General features: G+C 39.2%; 1 protein-coding gene across 5 annotated transcripts in view; it reads left to right on the forward strand.

Annotated features, from left to right (window-relative positions):
- The window catches only part of ADGRB3 (adhesion G protein-coupled receptor B3), a 686067-nt gene that overhangs the window by 109866 nt on the left and 559429 nt on the right, over positions 1-16772 (forward strand). The window lies entirely within an intron of this gene.

The raw sequence follows: 16772 nt of genomic DNA on the forward strand, positions 1-16772 counted from the left end.
TAAATTAGAGTCCATTTTATTTTTCCATGTGATCAAATGTAGCTCTCTGCGTGTTTGCTCTGAAGCAAATCTGTATGACAAATAACTTGTCCATTAATTCTTAATTTTATCTTTGTGTACAGCTTTGTTCGTAACATGGTTTTTCTTTTCTTTCCAGCATTTAACAACACTGTCTTGATTCTGCAAGGCTTTCTTTCACCTCTGCCTTACTTTACACAATCTGTGTTGCTGTTTTGTTTGGACCCGTATTTCAAAACCTCTTGGAACGTGCTTGCTTTGAAGTATATATGATGCATAATATGGGAAACCTTGCAATCTGAGCACTGTGTGAGTATGAGATCTGGACCTAATTAAGATAAAAAATCATTCAGCATTTCTTTCTGCATATTTTCTTACCTACTGTTACTGAACTCAGGTTTGGCTGCTCACTGCCCAAAAGCCAATAATCCAAAGGCAAATGTCAGCAGAAAAAAAGGTGCTTTAATTAGAAAATCTGAGAATCTAAGGAGAAAGTGGACTCATGTCCAGAGACCACCTCTGAAAATTCTACTCAGCCATGACAGCATATAGAGGGAAAAATAGGGGAGGAATCTCAGTGAATCTTTGAAACAGGAGGTTGGTCTCTGCATCATTCCCCATCGTGAGCAGACTGGCTGACTCTCTCTTCAGAAGTTATCTTGTCCCCATGATCTGCCTGCAGGATTGCTCAGGGGGCTGTTGGGAGTAGGGAGCTAGTCATTCTTTAACTGCTTAATTCCTCATTCTTTGTTCTTTCCATCTAGGAAAAGAATCAGCAGGTTAGACAAGGCATGGTGTGCATTCAGGACAGCATAAGTCAGGAGTCAGTTTCAATTGCTTAGTGATCTCATTCCTATAATTCTGTTCTCTCAAGGTTAGAGGGGGACAGAGAGGGTGAACAGGAAAGGAGCCAAAGAGCTGCTTTCAATTCTGTGGGATTTCTATGGGATTAGGGGAGGAGGTCCATCTTCTGTAACATCTTCATGCTGACGTAAGGCACCATGTTCTCAGAGTCGAAGATGTCGACATGGGTCTGTGGCATTTCTTTGCTGACCATTTTAGTTACCCGCTTACATGTACGGGTGGAGCAAGCTGCAAGGACTTTGATGCCCACAGAGATACAGATTATCATGAGCAATAGGGTTAATCCTATTCTCTTGAGGCCAGTTCTTGGAAGCGTTCAGGGCATAGCTTCAGTCCTGCTCAAGGTGGAGCAGCTTATGTCATGGCTACAGTCTGGGCATTATGCTTTTTTTCCTCCAGGGTCAGTGACAGTGTCTGTAAATGACTCAGGAGTGTGCATCAGACACTGAGTCTGTGGGTCTGTTGTCCTAATCATAACTGCTCAGTTTTGTACTTTGAGGTGAGCGGGGGCTGGGGGGACTCCAAGGTTCTGCTTGGTCCCACTACCATGGACCAGTGGAAGGATGGAGTGGAAGTGCTGACTGCGGGGAGGTAAGGGATGGTGGAAAGTGTGTATAACATAGGCCAGAAAAACTACGGTGTTAAAGCACTGAGCTGAATGTCGCAGACTTCAGACTTCAGTCTTTAATGCCCAAACAGCCACTGTGTAAATTGCAGCAGGCCTGGCTGCAGAAATGTGTTGTTTCCTAGGCTCCTTTCCCCATGTGTTTCTGGGAGTTGGGAATTCTGACCTTTCCCACCCATCCGCCCTGGGTTCCCGAGATGCACCGCCCTCTTCTGGAAGTCGTCTCTTGTCCCTCATGGGCAACTTCCTTCTCCCAGGATGGCTGTTTCTCTGCCTGGAAAGCTGCTCCTCCAAGCCGGCCACTCTGAGCCTGGCTGGGTCCAACCTCTACTACCTCGCGGTACTTACAGAAAACGCTGGTCAGGCAGGAATGACTCCAGCTCAGTGCTGGATGTACCTACTCTCAGGCCACATAAGATGAGACTGGGTCCCTCGCTGGGCGCTCAGTGCTTTGTCTTCTGCTGTGTTTCAGAGACCAGTTCATCTCCCCTCAATGAGACCGCCCTTCTCCAGGTCACTCCCAAACAGTTTGTGCCTACCTACTCCCCTCCCGCCCCACTGCCGTTAGTACGCCCAGGCTACGCAGAGGAAAACTAGTTTCCATCTCATCTCCCTTTCGCCCACTCACAGCTCAGCCTTCTAGTTAAATAAAATAAAATGATAAAACTACGAACATGTAAATTCATGGAGAAAGGAAGAAACCTCCTTAAAATATATCATTAGGCAAAATGATTGTCTCTTAGGTATTGCAAAATGTTTACATAACCAAAAGGCTTATTAAATTTTCCTCTCTATCACGGAAGCATTTTGCACTCAAATAGTTTAAAATGCAACCTGCAGAGAAATAAAGAAAAGCTGATGGTTTAAAAAGAAAAACACAAATATATCCTACCATCAGTCCCCCATCTGTGGATAGCCACTGTCAAAGTTGGAGTCCGTTCACTCGCTGCTGGAAAATCCTGTTTCATATGTAGAGAGAACATAAATGTAAGAAGATTTACTGCAATTATTTTATTATTACATATAGATGACTACTCACTGAGCACCGACTTAGTGTGTGACACTATTGTAAAGCCTCTGTCTATATGACATAAAGAGCCTTGAAGATGTGATGTGAATGACTAGGCACTCATTATATATTTCCTGTAATTCTGTGTTCATTGAATTCAATTATCATTCGCTGCCTATTCATCTCACATCAGCCCATGCCGGATACTGTAGAAAATATGAAGACATTTATAACAAAGGTTCTCACTTTTCAGGAACCTACAATAATTAAATCATGGGTAAAAATGTGTGCATGAAAATTTGAGATGATTTGTAAGTAATATAGAAACAAATTGCAAGATAATGCATTGTAAGTGTGATAAGCAATTTAAAACTGGGATGGGGAAGTAGTTAGCTTACCAAGGGATGATAAGAATTGGCTTAGCCTTAAAAAGGTAACGGCTTTTCAGTTGTGGTAGACTCTTCCTGAAATATGAAGGTATATATGAACAAGTCTCAGAAAGAGCTAGACTAAATAAAGAGAAATATGCAAAACGAGAAGATGGGGCCAGTTGAAGGGCACCCTTGCGTGTCAGACTGAGCCGTTGAGGTTAAGTTCAAGAGGCAGCATTGAAGTGCTTGCCCCAGAGAGTGAGGCACGTACAGTGCATGTGTGATGGATTGCTTTTGATTGATGAAATCAGATTTTAATGAGGAAGTCTGGAAAATATTTTAATGATGGGAGAACTTGGGAGCAAATGAACATCACAGATTCACGCAGGCCTTGGACCAGAAGGAAAATGGAGTTAGCTTTGAAAACCATTAAGAAGCTGCCGATGGAAAGTGAAGGACTTGTGTTCAGTTTTTTTTATATATATTCTTATTTTTTATTGAGGTGTAGTCAGTTTGCAATGTTAGTTTCATGTGTACAGCAAAGCCATTCAGCTGTACATATACATACATACATAAATTTTTTTTCAGATTTCCATTACAGCTCATTGTAAGAAGTTGAATATAGTTCCTTGTGCTATACAGTAGGTCCTTGTTGTTCATCTGTTTTATACATAGTAGTGTGTATCTGTTAGTCCCCAGCTCCTAATTAATAGAGATGGTGTTGGAGGCAGGGCATATGGAACAGGTATCTGTGGGAGGTGTTAATGGCCTCAGGCTGATGAGATGACAACAGGTCGTCAGCATTTTCATTAGAAACAAGTCGAGTTGCTGGGGAAGAGTTACCACCCTAGGCGATAAGGATAGAGTGAGACATCAGGCACCCTCCCCGACTTACAGGGAGAACAGGATTCAAACACAAACATACCGGTGACAAGGTCAGGCCTCACCTGCCAGGAAACTGTCAAATTTGGGCACATGTTCAACAAAGGAGATTGATTAGAAAAACCCTTTGGACAGAATTGGACTTGAGCTAGGCCTTTCCGGAGGAGTAGGAGAGAAAATGGAAAAAGAGATGAGAGGAAATGACCTGAGTCTTCCCAGAGTTTGCAGGTGGATAACACAATGAGGATTTGCAGGGGACCGGTGGGCATCAGATCAGCAAAGTAGGCAGAGCATCATTTGGAACTCATCTTTCCAGCAACGGATGCCTACGGAAGAGTTTTAAATATAGGCTGATGCAAAACCTTTTGTTTGGGGGAGTTATCATTAAGGATGCATTATTTGATCTGAGGATAGAAACTGAAGGCTAGCAGAGCAGGTGCTGCTTAATTATAACAGTCCAGGTGAACTTCTCTATAGAGAGGGGAGGAGACAGCTGGCCCTCTGTATCTGTGGGTCCTGTTTCTGTGGATACGGAGGACCACCTATACTGCTTCATTTTATATCAGGATCTTGGTATCCGTGGAAGGTCTGGGAACCAATCCTCCAAAGATTCCAAGGGACCACTGTAATGGAGAAACAAAGAAGAGGACCAATGGAGAGCCACTGTAGGGAATAATCTCAGTAACTGACTGGAAGGAAGAGAGTGAAAGTAAAGAAAAATCATACTTCCTAATCTGGTGCTTTTTTAAGGTGATCTGTCAGGAAAGCAGGCTGGTGCTGGTTGGAGGGGCTGGTGCACCCCTAAGACAACATGACAAATCTGGGTTTGAGGTCTTGGAAGAGTGCCACGTTGGAAATTTTTGCCAGACTGTCAGAGATGCCATTTTTGAAAGCACAAGGTTATTTTAAAAATGAGATTTCTCAATTAAATCACTTTAAATAGAAGGACTTCAGGATCCCAAGAAGGCATATTATTTGAGGTCACAGCTGGAAACCTGAAGTGTGAATTCTGTAAAAGAGCAGGTCCCTCCGGGAAGAGCAGAGTGTCACCTTGTGATGTGGGTCACTGACTTTGGAAGCAAGATTTACTTTTCTCTGGAAGTCAGAGATGAAAACTGAGGATAAAACAGACTGCTTTCAAGTGCAGAGCACCTTTGATCTTCATGTTAATCATGAGGGAGGCAGGACAGATTGTGTTGTCCCATGTTGGATTAGGAAAGGCAGACTTTTGTTCCTCTCTGAACACCTTGCTTTCCTGCCAGCCCTCTGGCTAGCGGAAGAGAATCAAGATACAGAAGGCAGGGGTTAGGGAGTACCTCCACTTGAGAAGTTGCAGACATGAATGATGCATAGAGCTGAGGACTGAACAGCATTTCTGAATGAAAGGGCTGGGGTCTGGGAGAGAGACACGGGTGACATCACAATCCATGACAGACAGACAGACAGACAGGTATTGAAGGTGTGAGAGGAAAAAAGGAGATAAGTCCACGTGACAGTGTCAAACAGAGAGTCCCGAGATCATGGGACATGTGTGTCCGTCCGTAGGAGTTTGGATGTGCAGGGTGACGTGCTTGTGGTCCAGCAGCTCCGTGAGCTCGTTTGCATCTGACACGAGCCAGTGGGAGCATATCTGGTTTGGAGGCACCAATGAGGGCGGAGCTAAGGGTCCTACAGAGGCTCCAGGAGTGGACAGCAAGGTCAAGCACATTATGAAGGTGGAGGTTATCTCTCCCCCAGGTCACTGTTGGTATGATTATGTTTAAGGATGTAAAGGAAGGAGCAAGGAAAGTAAGACAGCAAACATGCTGCCATTAGTGACGTTACCATGAAAGGCCAACTCAGAGGGAGGTGGGGGCTGGTGTCTGGGCAGCTTTGGCCTGATGGAGTGGGATGTGGTGTCTCTATTTTTTTTGACCTTGGAGAGAAGGATGAGAAACAGTAGGGATGCTGATGGACGTGGAGGGCAACTCCAAGAGTGAGCTCATGATAGATTCCACGGTCCTTCATGGTTGTTCTTGGAGAATTAGATAGCAAGGTCACCTGCCAAGGATGAGGCTGATGTAGACTTGAAATAAGAAGGAAATGTTAGTAGTGAGCCCCGTGGGAACCCCATGGGCTCAGTGGAAGATGAGTCAAGATGCTGGGGGTTTGAAGGGAACAGAGGTCAGCCCAGGGGAAGTTGAGCACTCAGGATCGGAGGGAAGGAGGGGAGAAACATCAAGAGGGGAAAAAGAGTCAAAATATGTATGATGAGAGCAGGAGCTGAGAGCTTTGGTCACCCAGCAGTGGTTAAGTCGCAGATCCAGGAGAAATATTTTTCTGAAGAATTTACTGAGGGCGTTTGCTTTGGAGCACTGCACCTAAAATTTCCATTTTCCTGCTCAATGGTGTCTTGTTTTGTGTTAACCTCCTGCTGTAGATCTAGTCCTTCTGTTTATATTTCCATTAAAATAAAATGATTTGCAAAAATAAGTCCTTTAAAAGAAGGTAACGCTCAGGTGGTGGCAGAAGCCCTCTTTTTCCTGGCCCGGTTTTAGAAAGAGCTTTTAGAAACCGTTGCTCTATGGGTCCTTGTTGCTGGGCACACTGGCCTGCCAGCGCCTCCTTCACTGGTGGCTCACTCGGCTCTGGAAAATCTCTCCAGGTCAAATTAAGGGTAGAGGACAGAGAAGTCCTGCCCCAGGAGATGGCTGTATATAACTTCCCATTTCAATGCCACCCCTGAAAAAATTGCCCTGGTGTAATTTAAAGCATTTGGTTAAGGAGAGAGTTACTTCGTAATTAAATAACACTGTTTCCTTCCTATCTACCCCATGGGTATGAGAGTTAAGAACTACAATGATTTAATAAGATCATATTTCAAGAGCATACAAAGCACTTTCAAGCCAAGGGGGACGAGCACGCGCAGAGTCGAGGCAGAAAGCTGGGCTCCTGGAAGCTGGCGGTTGCCGAGATGCAAACACAGAGCAGAGAAGCAACGCAGAGGCTCCGTGTTTTTAGCAAATCTGTTTGATGGGATGGCGGTGGGTTATTGTCCTGTCGTGCAGTGCAGGTGTTCACTTCCCCAAGGCCATTTTCAACACTAAAAAAAAAAAACTCTCTAGATCTTCATGGGCCACCTGCCCTACCCGGGGACCAGATGGGAGCTCAGGGCTGTTTTGTGTCTCAGGCAGCTTCTACTGTTGGAGGAAGTTGCCACAAGGAGCAGCGACTGCTTACTCCCATCGCATCCCTTGCCTTTTTCTTTTCTTTCCTTTTTTTGTATTCTAAAAGTTGCAGACACACTGCTTCTGCGCAAAACACGTTTTTACTTTCAGGATGATCATTGTTTGGGTGCAGTGTATTTCTTGCAGTGTGATAATGGACACTGAATCACGCAACATGTGGCTTCGTTTGTGAGCCATCACGGAGCCTTCAGCCCAGCTCAGTGCTGCCACAGCTCCGTGGACACGTCTCTGACTCTCCTTTCCCCAGAAGGGCTGCCACCCATCTTCTGCCTCTTCCCACGCCTTCACATCCTTATCTCCGCACTCCTGGATTCCTGCTTCTCTGAGCTGTTAGGAACTCAGCCATAAAAAAGAATAAAATAATGCCATTTGCAGCAACATGGATGGACCTGGAGATTATCATACTAAGTGAAGTAAGCCAGACAGAGAAAAAAAAAGTAGCATATGATATCACTCATATGTGGAATCTAAAAAAAAAAAAAAAAAAAGAAGAAGAAGAAAAGAACACGATGAACTCATCTACAAAATAGAAACAGACTTGCAGACATAGAAAACAAACTTGTGGTTGGGGGAAAGGGGGTGGGAAGGGATAAACTGGGAGGTGGAGATTTGCAGATACTGACTACTATATATAAAATAGATAAACAACAAGTTTCTATTGTACAGCACAGGGAACTATATTCAATACCTTGTAGTAACCTGTAATGAAAATGAATATATACATGTATATGTATGACTGAAATATGCTGTACACCAGAAATGGATGCAACATTGCAAACTGACTATACTTCAATTTAAAAAAAAATGAAAAAAAGAAAAAAAGGAAATGAACAGCAGCTTGTTGAGAATGCCTTCACCTTCCCTCCAAGTTGGTCACAGATTTCTGTGTAGTCATCCCTCCTTTTCTTTTCTTTCTCAGGAGTGCACAACCCCTTTCAGAGCAAAATCTCCCTTAAGCAGGACCCTGTGCTGAATATAAGGGCTGTTTCTCCACCAGCCCAGCTGTGTGAGCATTCTCTCTCCTGACTTCCCCATTGCTGGGTTTTGTTTACCTTCCTCCACTTTATCTGGACTCTCCATCTGCCTGTACTTTGGGAAAAAAAAAAAAAAGTAGATTTCCCTCTTGGGTGCTGCCTTGTTGCTAAGCAGAACCCCTAAAATTAGTGCTTAAATCTTGGCAATTTCCTTGTCTCCACCCAATTGGCCTGACTAATTCCTCATCTGAGATTACCTGACCTCGTCCCCTCTACATGACCATAGATTTGAAAATAAAACGCCTATAGCCTCTAAAGTTGAGGCTTTGGCCAGCTTATCTCCCAGGGCTGTTAATCACACAGTTTCATTTCTCCAGGCTCTGCCCTTTCTTTCCCCCATATGCTCCTGAAACTTCCTTGTCACCTCTTACAGCTCTTTTTCTGCAAGCCCTCAAGATGCTTGAAAGTTTCCTATTGTAATAAGCCAAACGAAACGTTTTAAAATAACCTTCTTTTAATCTTGCTTTCCTCCCTCAAAATAACAACCTATCTCTCTTTACTTCCCTGAAAACTGTTTGAAACTTACTACCACCATTTTAGTCACTTACAGTCTGGCTTCCAAGGTTACCACTTATGTTCTCCACCATTACTGCTGACCTCCAAAAGTACTGATTATAGTATTTGATTACAGTATTTATACTGCTCGTTGCTTGACTGTTACTTGCAGTTTTGATCATAAACTCCTCGTTACGTCCTCTTGGTTTTTAGAACATGTGTCCTTTTTCCTGTCATTAATGAGAAGCACTCTGGTGAAACTCTCAAAATGTGGGCTGTGGAGCCTTACAGACCCACATTTCCATTCTGGCCTCTGATGATACATATGTGACCCTAGGAGAGAGATTTAACTCTTCTAAGGCTCACTTATTCATCTATAGAAGATAATGGTCCTCACAGATTTGCTATTATGATTAGAGGTAATGGATATTAACTTTTAGCAAGTTCTTGATACATATGAAGAACTCAGTAAGTGGTCCCAGCCTCACAGATTCCTAACATCACTACGTCCCCCTATCACCATCACCACCATCATCCCAGTAACATTGCCATCACCACACCATTATCACCATCACCATTACCATCATCACCATCATCACCATCATCATCACCATCATCATCACCATCAGCCTTATCGGTGCCTTAACTATTGGAGCACCAGGTTTCTCTCCAGTGATGTGTTCACTCATTATCCCTTGCTTGCTGATAGGCCTCCAATAACAGTAACACAACTATAACAAACATAGCATTAAAAAACAGAGTGTCACTGTGTCGCTTTTGTTGTCAAAAACTTCCAGTTGTCAGCCATTTCTCCATAATGCTATTTATGTCATCTATGATTTTGTCTCATAGTATATTCCTTTATACATCTCATGTTTAAGCCGCAGGGTTTCACATACTTCCTGCACCTTGGTGTTTGTTGTTTATCGGCCATATATGTTATTTACTCATGCTTCCTGACACCAGCAGTCCAGCTGAATTATCGTCTCCTTCTTAAAGCAAATTTTACAGCCCCCAGTTGGAAATGAATGATTAAATATTCCTCCCGTTAAATGTATTCAGAACTTCTTACAGCTTTAGGATATATCTGTTCTTAAGCTTGTAGTTTATCAAGTTACTTACATGTCTGTTGATCCCCCCTCTCCTAATCCTAAAAGCTGCTTAGAGTAACTGCATTGTTTCATTCATTTTTGATTTATAAGCAGCTTTGTACCTCAAATGGGTGATTTCTGGGACTGAGAGTTTTACATATGCATGCCTGCAAACACGCATAATTTCAAAGGTAATTAAATATAGTAGGTGCCCAGAATATGAAGTCCTGGATGCATAAACTCTTGTGGGCTTGAAAAATCAAAAAGATTATCATGTTGGAAGAGGCCATCCATGATAAATTATAATGAAACAAGCAATCTGCCTTGATAGTTTCCTTACTACTGAGAATATAATAGACACTGAATTCCAGAAGATCTGGGCAACTTAGATATATTTTTAATAGATTGTGGCCTGTTATTATTATTAATTATTATTATTATTATTAATATTTAGTGTGTATGGCTATTAATAAACAGCATTTAGTTTTTCATATATTTGAGGCAAAATGAAAAAATATAATCAACATGTTCCAAAATATTTAAATTAATTTGCTATTCATTTATGAGTTAAAAAAAAGATTTATATAGTACTCTGACCTTTTTTTGAGTTCTTTTATTCAGTTCTTAAAAGATAATTCACATTTCCTCACCTAACAAAATGTGAGCTCCTCACTGACTGTCTATCTAGACCAATCCTTTTTTGTCTTTTCAGTTGTCTATATTAATTCCAATCCTAGCCTCTTTTTGTTTTTAATATAGGCACTGTGTGTGAAATATTTAGCCAATGCTCCCCTTAACTCCAGAACTACTTTTACATTTGCATTCTGATAGGGCCTAATTTTATATAAAATGTTGCTCATGAAGTCTTTAGATGAAATTGAATTCTTTTGTGTACAAGATATTTCCAATATATACATCCAAAATTTCTTAAACTCAAATATGACTTAAATATAGATTATTTCTGGTGTTAATGAACATTTTCTTAATGTGAAAAAAATAACTCTCCTCTCCAGAAAATCCAAAGAAAATAGGTCAATTGAGACATTAAAAAAAAATTGAGGGCTATAGTTGAAGAAAGTGGATTTTAATAGTACAAATTATTTCATTACATTATCATATGTTATAAAATTTAACTGAAGACGATCTCATGAATTTTTGTTCTTTAACTAAAATAATGACTTAACTGTTTGAAATTATTTCTTTTTTTACTTCAGTTTGGGTACTATACTATATATACTGTTAATTTTTCCTTCTAGTCAATGTGTTTTTAACTCGGAAAATTTTATTTAATCATGTAATTTTCTGGCCAGGTCCATTATTTTCTATTAAATCTAGATTAAAAGCAGAAGATATAAGCAGAAGCAAGCTGTTCAGTATATCTGAACAGCATTTCATAATAAAAAGTCTTTCATTACTTACACGTGATGTTAGCTCCTTCTGCCATCAAAGTTGAAGGGAAAAATTAGATATTTCAGTGATTTTTGAGAATGGCTGTCATACTGTCACACGCACACACACGCATGCGTGCGCACGCATACACACATCTCAAGGACCTTTCTCCCCTTGGGATGGTTGTCAGTATGTTTCAGTAATGGAGACTAAATTCCTAGTAGTTAGTTGGGTAAGTCTTTTCCTAACGGAGAAGCTGAAATTCATTAAAAACTAATCAGGAATGTATAGCAGGTTAATTTTCCGTGTTCAGCCTTGTTAAAATGAGATAACTAATTCATAAAGTATCAAAGGATTGCTTTGGACAAAACTCAATAAAGTGACACTACCAAGTTTTGGTTCCTAAAAAAATAATAGAAACTATGAAAGCAAGTCAAGGTGAAAATTCAAGTCCAGTGCATCTTGCCTTTTGTCAAGAGGAAAACCGCAAACATCTTGTGCTCTCATGAAGGTGGACCATGGCCCTTTTAGCATTCTAGCTAGAGAAAACTGTGCCATTTGCAGAATAGATTTCCCCCAGCAGCAGGTAACTGGATATGAATTCTAGCTGGGTTTGGTATCCGATGGCTGCACCTACCAGAGGATTCTGTAATAGCAGCGTGTCCAGTTTTCTGAATAAATTCATCAGTGGCAGCTTAGATACATGGCATGTAGTGGAAACCAAGGGAAAATATTCTAATACTGTTTTTTTTCCTTTTTGTCAAACTTATAATTTCTAAAATACATTAGCATCCCTTTGAATCTTTCCTTCGGGCTAAAGAGCTTGGGTTATTTCCATGTTGCTGAAAAAAAAAAAGTCAATTCCGTTGTTCATGTTTCCTGCAACCTCCTCCTGTGGGTGTCTCAAGCCTCCTTGCTGGTCATAAGGGACAGGACAGCTGCTCTGAGCAGTCAACAGCCATGTGATCCCTGTGGTCCAGCTCAGCTCCATGCCCTGGCAAGGCAGGCAGCCTCCCACCTCGCAGTCTCCAGGTGAGAGGCAGGAGGGAGAGACGGAGAAATAAGAAGTAGGTAGGCAGTGCTGTAAATATTGTCAAATAAGCGTGCTTTTATTTGTCTGTATACAAATGCCCTAAACCTCCTTATTTGGTCCTGTCTTTTGACTCAGCCAGGCTTTAGTTGGTACCTCCTATGGGCAGTCCCTGTCAGGCCCAGTTAGTCTCTGGCGTTGGCTCCCTTGGGTCTAAATCAGGCTCTCCATCCACTGGTGCACCTTACTATAAATCCACACAGCCCAGGTGGTATCTAGTGTCCTCGGCAGCCTCTTTCTGTACCTGTGTGGGCCTGGTTTGGTTTCCTTCAGGGTGTACACAGTGTTACTTTGCTGCTACGATCCACGTTGTGTACGATCCAGCCATGGATTTTCTGTTTTATCATATGTCTACGTGTGTGTATGTATGTGTTTGTCTGCAGATCTATATGTACATGTAGTTGGTGTTACATTGGCCTGTTTTTTAGGTTCTGCTTTTTAGGGGGTGCAAACTTGCTTTTCTTCAGATTAAGTCCAAGTTTTTCTCCCCTCTAAGGACCATATTTTATTCTTTTTTTGTATTACAATGTCTAACACTGTACTTATTTACCAATATCATACCATCATACTAATTAGCATATCTTATTTTAAAATTGGTATGTCTTACTATCAATATCGTATTATAATTTAATTGTCAAATTTTTTTTCTCTTGCAGTGGTGAATAATATAATAGTGTCCTGATATCAAGGGTGGTTTAGATTCAGGGAAATACAGTAATAAACCTCTGGAGTCATAAATGGAGCATCCATTCTTCTAAACAATTTTTTTTTCTTCTAAGCATCTTCTAATGCATTTTAATTGGTGGCTGTCTCTCTCTTTTTTTTTTTTAATTGAATATAGTTGGTTTACAAATGCTGCTATATTTTACTGTCAGATTTTTTCCTTACTGTTATACTTGCCTATCTTCCAAAATAATAATTAAAAAACAGAAATGTGCTTATGAGGCCAATTAGATAATATGTAGGTCAAATTTGTGGTTACCTGAGAAGTACTGAATATAAACATTTTACTGCCTACTACTGCTTTTATTTAAGAATGATAGGTTTTCATTCTTATTCATATAATGACTTAAGCCAGAACACCACACTTAAAGTGTAAAATGACCCCCTAGTAAATATATACATAGATTTAAATATCGTAGAGACACACCATGTCCCTGGCTGGTCAAACACAGTAATGTACAAAAATCGCTGTTTTCCAACCTGCTCCCCAGGTTCAGTGCAGCCTTTTAGCATTGCCCTCGTCCCCCGTCTCCCCCTTCATTTTTCTCCTCAACCTTCTCTTTTCTTTTTCCTCCTCCTCTTTTTCCTCTTTCTTTTCCTATCCACTTTTTAAGAGCTTATAGGAGTGATCCTGGAGTTTACATGGAAGAGCAAACAGGTGAGAAATAACATATGTTTTGTTTTAAAAAAAAGTGAGTAATAATGAGCAGCTTGATCTAAGTGCTAAAGCTTCCTGTGAACTCACAATAGTGAAATGAAATAGTGAAGTAGTGACATGTACAGATGGAGCATAAAAATAAGGCAAAATAAATCAACCCCCTTCGAAGACCAAGTATGAATAAATCCATAGTGAGTAATAGGTATGACCCAAAAAGTGGATGAATCAAAGAATTGTTCAATAAGCAGGACTGGTAAATAAATTATTTGTAAAGTAGAAAAAAGTGGAAAAGGAGAGATTGCATTCTAAACTTTCACCTAAACATGAAAACAGTGAAATAAGTCATAGACCTAGTTGTATAAGTTTTAAATGCTATATTATGCTTAGAGTTAAATAATATTATGATTGCTGATAATTGGAACACAAAATTATCAGAGGATTAGACTTATGGGTATAAATAATAAAATAAGAATTAAAATAATGATTATAATAATAATAGCACCTTTCATTTTCTGAAAATTTACATTGTGTCAGGAACTCCATTTGTTCTTCTTTTTCTAGTTCTTTTCGGTGGTAGGTTAGGTTGTTTATTTGAGATTGTGCTTGTTTTTTGAGGAAGTCCTGTATTGCTATGAACTTCCCTCTTAGGACTGCTTTTGCTGCATCCCATAGATCTTTGTGTGGTTGTGTTTTTATTGTCATTTGCCTCAAGGTATTTTTTAATTTTCTCTTTGATTCCATTGTTGACCCTTTTTTTTCTTTCTAACATATTGTTTAGTCTCTATGCAGTTGTTTTTTATTGTTTTACTTTCTCTGGTTGATTTCTAGTTTCATACCATTATGGTCAGAAAAGATGCTTGAAATAAGCGGTTTACTTACAATATCACATTTACTCTTCTGTGACGCACACATTATAATCTCTGTAATCTTCAGGAGAGGGATGTAGGGCTTAGATTTCAAGTAACTCAACAAATTCTGTCATAATTTAAACTTTAGCCTGGCCTTTTATATTTATTTAAAATAGTCCTGTATGTAGTTATTTAGGTTGTTTTACTTTATTAATAACACTGAGATGAGCTTTAGGATGTACACACACACATGTTAAAGAGAGAAATCTACTTCTAACTGTAGTGTTTTAATGATTCAGAAGAATGGACCACTCACTGCATTCATTTATGTCATATTGGTAGACATTTATATTGCTTGTTGATTTTCCCTGTTCCATGTGAACATTTTCATGTACCCACATTTTTGCACATATTGAAAGGTTTCTTCTAGTAAAATTACTGAATGATAGGGGGTGCACATTTTACATGCTAACTTGTTGTTATCAGAAGCGATAGCAGGTATTCATCTCTTATTTCTGATTTTAATGGAAATGCATCTGAGGATTGATCTTTAAGGATTATTTCATGTTATTTGCTTGTTTTTGAAACAAGAGTTATTGTTCCTTAATTGAGGAAGTTGTTTCTATTCCTTTTTTTAAATAATATTTTAGACATGAACAGGCTTTCTAAAATTTTTGTGCAATTGTTCTCTCGTATGATTTTTACAATCAATATTTAAAGTTCTTGCAAAAGCCTACTTGCAAAAAAATCTTCTAGTTCTATTGACTAGAGTTCTGGAGTAAGTAAAAGATAGAACATGCCAGATTTTTAGAGAAAGTCAAGACTTAGAAAAAAGAGATAAAGAATATGGTGACTGAGCTGTAACATCAGAGGGTACCAAACAGATTATGACTGTTATTCAAAATGAAGATGAAAAGAATAAAGAAGTGTATGTGACTCATGTCAGAGCTAGAACCAGAAATAAAGATAAGGTTACTCATAGGAGCCAAAATTGCAACACTGGAAAACGTAACTGGAATCTTGCATCCTTTCTCAATGAAGATGTAAGAAGCAAGATGGCGGAGATGGTGTCCCTTAAAAAATGTCCTTTAGAATTATGGCCCATTTCTTGCTTTAATAGTGTTATCCTTGCATTAGGAAAAAATGTTCTCCAAATAATTCCTGATGGGATTTGGATTAGCATTGAATTCATTGATTATTTCATCTTTGAATATTTCAACATGTTGCACTGCCTCGTTTATTCATGCCTTCATTCATGTTCTTCTCTAAAAATGTATAATTTTATTTGCAGAATGTTTCACATTTTGGTAAACTTTGCTCTGTTATATTTTATAAAATTTTACTACTTAACTTTCCTCTACTAAAATTTTTGTTTGATTACTTTTGGTTTAATGGAAGGTCATTGCATTTAGCATGTTGACCTGATACCCAGCAACTTTTCGAACTTTTTTCTTAATTCTAAGAGGTTGTCTATAGATTCTGTGGGTTCATACAAAGATGAGAAATGCCTGTTTTCTGCAGAATATGTCAGTTTTGACTCTGCTTTATGTTTCTTCCAACCTTTCTTTACTTTCACTAGAAGTGATAGGTTCTTGTGCCGTGATTCTTATGGTGTGCTTATAAAGTGACACCAATCAAAGATACGTACTTTAGACTGGTGTGTTTGAGGAAGAGGGGAGCTGTTTTTCATAGATTAAGGAAGTAACTTTTACTCCTGGTTTTTTTTATAACACTTTTGAATGTTCATAAATATTCACAAATAGTCATGAAGGGACATTAAGCTTTATCACAGATATTTTCTGCATCTGTTGACACTGAGCATATTGTCTGCCCTTTATGTGATGAAATTACATTGGTAGACTTTCTAAATGTGGACTATCATTGAAAAAAAAACCCTTCTTATCTATGATATATAAATATTTTAAATATACCAGTGGAACAGAAGGTTGGGGTAATTATGCCCCATAGTTCACAGCGTGTTATCAAGGCTCTTGTCTTATTTAATTCATCTTTATTTATAAATTTGACAGGCTTGTAATTTTCTTTACATATGATGCCTTATATAGTTCTAAGATCAAGTTTATACTAGTTTCAAAAAATTGGATAATTTTGAATTTTTTCCTATACTATGGAACAGTATGTATAAGGATTATATGTTAGTTGAAATATTGAAAGAAATCCTTGCAAATGCTCCTAGACTAGGCACCTATTTTTATTCTTTGGTCAATTCTGATATTTGTATACTTCTAAATATTTTACAGATTTCTAGAAACATATTGTTTCATTTAGGTTTTCCAATTTAGTGACACATTTTAATGATACATATATTTTAAAATGACAAATTTATATCTAGGTATTCCATTTTACCTATTTTTAATATTATGTGAGCTTTTATTTCATTTTTGTTTAGTTTTGAGTTCTTTCTCAAAAAATAGGAAATTATTTTTA

The sequence above is a fragment of the Camelus dromedarius genome, chromosome 6 (assembly GCF_036321535.1).
Source record: "Camelus dromedarius isolate mCamDro1 chromosome 6, mCamDro1.pat, whole genome shotgun sequence".
NCBI lineage: Eukaryota > Metazoa > Chordata > Mammalia > Artiodactyla > Camelidae > Camelus > Camelus dromedarius.